Source organism: Larus michahellis, unplaced genomic scaffold, assembly GCF_964199755.1.
Source record: "Larus michahellis unplaced genomic scaffold, bLarMic1.1 SCAFFOLD_26, whole genome shotgun sequence".
NCBI classification, from domain to species: domain Eukaryota; kingdom Metazoa; phylum Chordata; class Aves; order Charadriiformes; family Laridae; genus Larus; species Larus michahellis.
Window position 1 is genome coordinate 2,449,526 of NW_027436225.1, and position 7,537 is coordinate 2,457,062.

The window sequence follows — 7,537 nt, forward strand, 5'->3', positions numbered from 1 at the left end:
TCGGGCGTGGGAGTTGTGGCCACAGACGCGGCCCTACCGGAAAATGCTTCGGGGTCTGGCGCGGCGGCGCCAGGTGGGCGCCGGTGGCGCCGAGGCTGACGGCCGCCGCAAAGCCCGCAGCCCCACGGGCTGTGGGGCCACGCGAGCGGCTGCCAAAGAGCTTTCCAACGAAGCACGGCTTTCCCTCCTGGCTCTTCGGGCGTGGGAGCTGTGGCCAGAGCCGCAGCCCTACCGGAAAATGCTTCGGGGGCTGGCGCGGCGGCGCCAGGTGGGCGCCGGTGGCGCCGAGGCTGACGGCCGCCGCAAAGCCCGCAGCCCCACGGGCTGTGGGGCCACGCGAGCGGCTGCCAAAGAGCTTTCCAACGAGGCACGGCTTTCCCTCCTGGCTCTTCGGGCGTGGGAGCTGTGGCCAGAGACGCGGCCCTACCGGAAAATGCTTCGGGGGCTGGCGCGGCGGTGCCAGGTGGGCACCGGTGGCGCCGAGGCTGACGGCCGCTGGAAAGCCCGCAGCCCCACGGGCTGTGGGGCCACGTGAGCGGCTGCCAAAGAGCTTTCCAACGAGGCACGGCTTTCCCTCCTGGCTCTTCGGGCGTGGGAGCTGTGGCCAGAGCCGCGGCCCTACCGGAAAATGCTTCGGGGGCTGGCGCGGCGGCGCCAGGTGGGCGCCGGTGGCGCCGAGGCTGACGGCCGCCGCAAAGCCCGCAGCCCCACGGGCTGTGGGGCCACGCGAGCGGCTGCCAAAGAGCTTTCCAACGAGGCACGGCTTTCCCTCCTGGCTCTTCGGGCGTGGGAGCTGTGGCCAGAGACGCGGCCCTACCGGAAAATGCGTCGGGGGCTGGCGCGGCGGCGCCACATAGGCGCCGGTGGCGCCGAGGCTGACGGCCGCCGCAAAGCCCGCACCCCCACGGGCTGTGGGGCCACGCGAGCGGCTGCCAAAGAGCTTTCCAACGAGGCACGGCTTTCCTTCCTGCCTCTTCGGGCGTGGGAGCTGTGGCCAGAGCCGCGGCCCTACCGGAAAATGCTTCGGGGGCTGGTGCAGCGGCGCAAGTTGGGCGCCGGTGGCGCCGAGGCTGACGGCCGCCGGAAAGCCCGCAGCCCCACGGGCTGTGGGGCCACGCGAGCCTCTTCCAAAGAGCTTTCCAACGAGGCACGGCTTTCCCTCCTGGCTCTTCGGGCGTGGGAGCTGTGGCCAGAGACGCGGCCCTACCGGAAAGTGCTTCGGGGGCTGGCGCGGCGGCGCCACATAGGCGCCGGTGGCGCCGAGGCTGACGGCCGCCGGAAAGCCCGCAGCCCCACGGGCTGTGGGGCCATGCGAGCGGCTGCCAAAGAGCTTTCCAACGAGGCACGGCTTTCCCTCCTGGCTCTTCGGGCGTGAGAGCTGTGGCCAGAGCCGCGGCCCTACCGGAAAATGCTTCGGGGGCTGGCGCAGCGGCGCCAGGTGGGCGCCGGTGGCGCCGAGGCTGACGGCCGCCGCAAAGCCCGCAGCCCCACGGGCTGTGGGGCCACGTGAGCGGCTGCCAAAGAGCTTTCCAATGAGGCACGGCTTTCCCTCCTGGCTCTTCGGGCGTGGGAGCTGTGGCCAGAGACGCGGCCCTACCGGAAAATGCTTTTGGGGCTGTCGTGGTGGCTCCAGGTGGGCGCCGGTGGCGCCGAGGCTGACGGCCGCCGCAAAGCCCACAGCCCCACGGGCTGTGGGGCCACGCGAGCGGCTGCCAAAGAGCTTTCCAACGAGGCACGGCTTTCCCTCCTGGCTCTTCGGGCGTGGGAGCTGTGGCCAGAGACGCGGCCCTACCGGAAAATGCTTCGGGGGCTGGCGCGGCGGCGCCAGGTGGGCGCCGGTGGCGCCGAGGCTGACGGCCGCCGGAAAGCCCGCAGCCCCACGGGCTGTGGGGCCACGCGAGCGGCTGCCAAAGAGCTTTCCAACGAGGCACGGCTTTCCCTCCTGGCTATTCGGGCGTGGGAGCTGTGGCCAGAGACGCGGCCCTACCGGAAAATGCTTCGGGGGCTGGCGCGGCGGCGCCACGTGGGCGCCGGTGGCGCCGAGGCTGACGGCCGCCGCAAAGCCCGCAGCCCCACGGTGTGTGGGGCCACGCGAGCGGCTGCCAAAGAGCTTTCCAACGAGGCACGGCTTTCCCTCCTGGCTCTTCGGGCGTGGGAGCTGTGGCCAGAGCCGCGGCCCTACCGGAAAATGCTTCGGGGGCTGGTGCGGCGGTGCAAGGTGGGCGCCGGTGGCGCCGAGGCTGACGGCCGCCGCAAAGCCCGCAGCCCCACGGGCTGTGGGGCCACGCGAGCCTCTTCCAAAGAGCTTTCCAACGAGGCACGGCTTTCCCTCCTGGCTCTTCGGGCGTGGGAGCTGTGGCCAGAGCCGCGGCCCTACCGGAAAATGCTTCGCAGGCTGGCGTGGCGGCGCCAGGTGGGCGCCGGTGGCGCCGAGGCTGACGGCCGCCGGAAAGCCCGCAGCCCCACGGGCTGTGGGGCCACGCGAGCGGCTGCCAAAGAGCTTTCCAACGAGGCACGGCTTTCCCTCGTGGCTCTTCGGGTGTGGGAGCTGTGGCCAGAGCCGCGGCCCTACCGGAAGATGCTTCGGGGGCTGGCGCGGCGGCACCAGGTGGGCGCCGGTGGCGCCGAGGCTGACGGCCGCCGGAAAGCCCGCAGCCCCACGGGCTGTGGGGCCACGCGAGCGGCTGCCAAAGAGCTTTCCAACGAGGCACGGCTTTTCCTCCTGGCTCTTCGGGCTTGGGAGCTGTGGCCAGAGCCGCGGCCCTACCGGAAAATGCTTCGGGGGCTGGCGCGGCGGCGCCACGTGGGCGCCGGTGGCGCCGAGGCTGACGGCCGCCACAAAGCCCGCAGCCCCACGGGCTGTGGGGCCACGCGAGCGTCTGCCAAAGAGCTTTCCAACGAGGCACGGCTTTCCCTCCTGGCTCTTCGGGCGTGGGAGCTGTGGCCAGAGCCGCAGCCCTACCGGAAAATGCTTTGGGGGCTGGCGTGGCGGCGCCAGGTGGGCGCCGGTGGTGCCGAGGCTGACGGCCGCCGCAAAGCCCGCAGCCCCACGGGCTGTGGGGCCACGCGAGCGGCTGCCAAAGAGCTTTCCAACGAGGCATGGCTTTCCCTCCTGGCTCTTCGGGCGTGGGAGCTGTGGCCAGAGACGCGGCCCTACCGGAAAATGCTTCGGGGGCTGGTGCGGCGGCGCCAGGTGGGCGCCGGTGGCGCCGAGGCTGACGGCCGCCGCAAAGCCCGCAGCCCCACGGGCTGTGGGGCCACGCGAGCGGCTGCCAAAGAGCTTTCCAACGAGGCACGGCTTTCCCTCCTGGCTCTTCGGGCGTGGGAGCTGTGGCCAGAGACGCGGCCCTACCGGAAAATGCTTCGGGGGCTGGCGCGGCGGCGCCAGGTGGGCGCCGGTGGCGCCGAGGCTGACGGCCGCCGGAAAGCCCGCAGCCCCACGGGCTGTGGGGCCACGCAAGCGGCTGCCAAAGAGCTTTCCAACGAGGCACGGCTTTTCCTCCTGGCTCTTCGGGCGTGGGAGCTGTGGCCAGAGACGCGGCCCTACCGGAAAATGCTTCGGGGGCTGGCGCGGCGGCGCCACGTGGGCGCCGGTGGCGCCGAGGCTGACGGCCGCCGCAAAGCCCGCAGCCCCACGGGCTGTGGGGCCACGCGAGTGGCTGCCAAAGAGCTTTCCAACGAGGCACGGCTTTTCCTCCTGGCTCTTCGGGCGTGGGAGCTGTGGCCAGAGACGCGGCCCTACCGGAAAATGCTTCGGGGGCTGGCGCGGCGGCGCCACGTGGGCGCCGGTGGCGCCGAGGCTGACGGCCGCCGCAAAGCCCGCAGCCCCACGGGCTGTGGGGCCACGCGAGTGGCTGCCAAAGAGCTTTCCAACGAGGCACGGCTTTCCCTCCTGGCTCTTCGGGCGTGGGAGCTGTGGCCAGAGCCGCGGCCCTACCGGAAAATGCTTTTGGAGCTGTCGTGGCGACGCCAAGTGGGCGCCGGTGGCGCCGAGGCTGACGGCCGCCGCAAAGCCCGCAGCCCCACGGGCTGTGGGGCCACGCGAGCGGCTGCCAAAGAGCTTTCCAACGAGGCACGGCTTTCCCTCCTGGCTCTTCGGGCGTGGGAGCTGTGGCCAGAGACGCGGCCCTACCGGAAAATGCTTCGGGGGCTGGCGCGGCGGTGCCAGGTGGGCACCGGTGGCGCCGAGGCTGACGGCCGCTGGAAAGCCCGCAGCCCCACGGGCTGTGGGGCCACGTGAGCGGCTGCCAAAGAGCTTTCCAACGAGGCACGGCTTTCCCTCCTGGCTCTTCGGGCGTGGGAGCTGTGGCCAGAGCCGCGGCCCTACCGGAAAATGCTTCGGGGGCTGGCGCGGCGGCGCCAGGTGGGCGCCGGTGGCGCCGAGGCTGACGGCCGCCGCAAAGCCCGCAGCCCCACGGGCTGTGGGGCCACGCGAGCGGCTGCCAAAGAGCTTTCCAACGAGGCACGGCTTTCCCTCCTGGCTCTTCGGGCGTGGGAGCTGTGGCCAGAGACGCGGCCCTACCGGAAAATGCGTCGGGGGCTGGCGCGGCGGCGCCACATAGGCGCCGGTGGCGCCGAGGCTGACGGCCGCCGCAAAGCCCGCACCCCCACGGGCTGTGGGGCCACGCGAGCGGCTGCCAAAGAGCTTTCCAACGAGGCACGGCTTTCCTTCCTGCCTCTTCGGGCGTGGGAGCTGTGGCCAGAGCCGCGGCCCTACCGGAAAATGCTTCGGGGGCTGGTGCAGCGGCGCAAGTTGGGCGCCGGTGGCGCCGAGGCTGACGGCCGCCGGAAAGCCCGCAGCCCCACGGGCTGTGGGGCCACGCGAGCCTCTTCCAAAGAGCTTTCCAACGAGGCACGGCTTTCCCTCCTGGCTCTTCGGGCGTGGGAGCTGTGGCCAGAGACGCGGCCCTACCGGAAAGTGCTTCGGGGGCTGGCGCGGCGGCGCCACATAGGCGCCGGTGGCGCCGAGGCTGACGGCCGCCGGAAAGCCCGCAGCCCCACGGGCTGTGGGGCCATGCGAGCGGCTGCCAAAGAGCTTTCCAACGAGGCACGGCTTTCCCTCCTGGCTCTTCGGGCGTGAGAGCTGTGGCCAGAGCCGCGGCCCTACCGGAAAATGCTTCGGGGGCTGGCGCAGCGGCGCCAGGTGGGCGCCGGTGGCGCCGAGGCTGACGGCCGCCGCAAAGCCCGCAGCCCCACGGGCTGTGGGGCCACGTGAGCGGCTGCCAAAGAGCTTTCCAATGAGGCACGGCTTTCCCTCCTGGCTCTTCGGGCGTGGGAGCTGTGGCCAGAGACGCGGCCCTACCGGAAAATGCTTTTGGGGCTGTCGTGGTGGCTCCAGGTGGGCGCCGGTGGCGCCGAGGCTGACGGCCGCCGCAAAGCCCACAGCCCCACGGGCTGTGGGGCCACGCGAGCGGCTGCCAAAGAGCTTTCCAACGAGGCACGGCTTTCCCTCCTGGCTCTTCGGGCGTGGGAGCTGTGGCCAGAGCCGCGGCCCTACCAGAAAATGCTTCGGGGGCTGGCGCAGCGGCGCCAGGTGGGCGCCGGTGGCGCCGAGGCTGACGGCCGCCGCAAAGCCCGCAGCCCCACGGGCTGTGGGGCCACGCGAGCGGCTGCCAAAGAGCTTTCCAACGAGGCACGGCTTTCCCTCCTGGCTCTTCGGGCGTCGGAGCTGTGGCCAGAGAGGCGGCCCTACCGGAAAATGCTTCGGGGGCTGGCGCGGCGGCGCCACATAGGCGCCGGTGGCGCCGAGGCTGACGGCCGCCGCAAAGCCCGCAGCCCCACGGGCTGTGGGGCCACGCGAGCGGCTGCCAAAGAGCTTTCCAACGAGGCACGGCTTTCCTTCCTGGCTCTTCGGGCGTGGGAGCTGTTTCCAGAGCCGCGGCCCTACCGGAAAATGCTTCGGGGGCTGGCAGCGGCGCAAGTTGGGCGCCGGTGGCGCCGAGGCTGACGGCCGCCGGAAAGCCCGCAGCCCCACGGGCTGTGGGGCCACGCGAGCCTCTTCCAAAGAGCTTTCCAACGAGGCACGGCTTTCCCTCCTGGCTCTTCGGGCGTGGGAGCTGTGGCCAGAGACGCGGCCCTACCGGAAAGTGCTTTGGGGGCTGGCGCGGCGGCGCCACATAGGCGCCGGTGGCGCCGAGGCTGACGGCCGCCGGAAAGCCCGCAGCCCCACGGGCTGTGGGGCCATGCGAGCGGCTGCCAAAGAGCTTTCCAACGAGGCATGGCTTTCCCTCCTGGCTCTTCGGGCGTGAGAGCTGTGGCCAGAGCCGCGGCCCTACCGGAAAATGCTTCGGGGGCTGGCGCAGCGGCGCCAGGTGGGCGCCGGTGGCGCCGAGGCTGACGGCCGCCGCAAAGCCCGCAGCCCCACGGGCTGTGGGGCCACGAGAGCGGCTGCCAAAGAGCTTTCCAATGAGGCACGGCTTTCCCTCCTGGCTCTTCGGGCGTGGGAGCTGTGGCCAGAGACGCGGCCCTACCGGAAAATGCTTTTGGGGCTGTCGTGGTGGCTCCAGGTGGGCGCCGGTGGCGCCGAGGCTGACGGCCGCCGCAAAGCCCGCAGCCCCACGGGCTGTGGGGCCACGCGAGCGGCTGCCAAAGAGCTTTCCAACGAGGCACGGCTTTTCCTCCTGGCTCTTCGGGCGTGGGAGCTGTGGCCAGAGACGCGGCCCTACCGGAAAATGCTTCGGGGGCTGGCGCAGCGGCGCCAGGTGGGCGCCGGTGGCGCCGAGGCTGACGGCCGCCGCAAAGCCCGCAGCCCCACGGGCTGTGGGGCCACGCGAGCGGCTGCCAAAGAGCTTTCCAATGAGGCACGGTTTTCCCTCCTGGCTCTTCGGGCGTGGGAGCTGTGGCCAGAGCCGCGGCCCTACCGGAAAATGCTTCGGGGGCTGGCGCGGCGGCGCCAGGTGGGCGCCGGTGGCGCCGAGGCTGACGGCCGCCGCAAAGCCCGCAGCCCCACGGGCTGTGGGGCCACGCGAGCGGCTGCCAAAGAGCTTTCCAACGAGGCACGGCTTTCCCTCCTGGCTCTTCGGGCGTGGGAGCTGTGGCCAGAGCCGCGGCCATACCGGAAAATGCTTCGGGGGCTGGTGCAGCGGCGCAAGGTGGGCGCCGGTGGCGCCGAGGCTGACAGCCGCCGGAAAGCCCGCGGCCCCACGGGCTGTGGGGCCACGCGAGCCTCTTCCAAAGAGCTTTCCAACGAGGCACGGCTTTCCCTCCTGGCTCTTCGGGCGTGGGAGCTCTGGCCAGAGACGCGGCCCTACCGGAAAGTGCTTCGGGGGCTGGCGCGGCGGCGCCACGTGGGCGCCGGTGGCGCCGAGGCTGACGGCCGCCGCAAAGCCCGCAGCCCCACGGGCTGTGGGGCCACGCGAGCGGCTGCCAAAGAGCTTTCCAACGAGGCACGGCTTTCCCTCCTGGCTCTTCGGGCGTGGGAGCTGTGGCCAGAGCCACGGCGCTACCGGAAAATGCTTCGGGGGCTGGCGCGGCGGCGCCAGGTGGGCGACGGTAGCGCCGAGGCTGACGGCCGCCGGAAAGCCCGCAGCCCCACGGG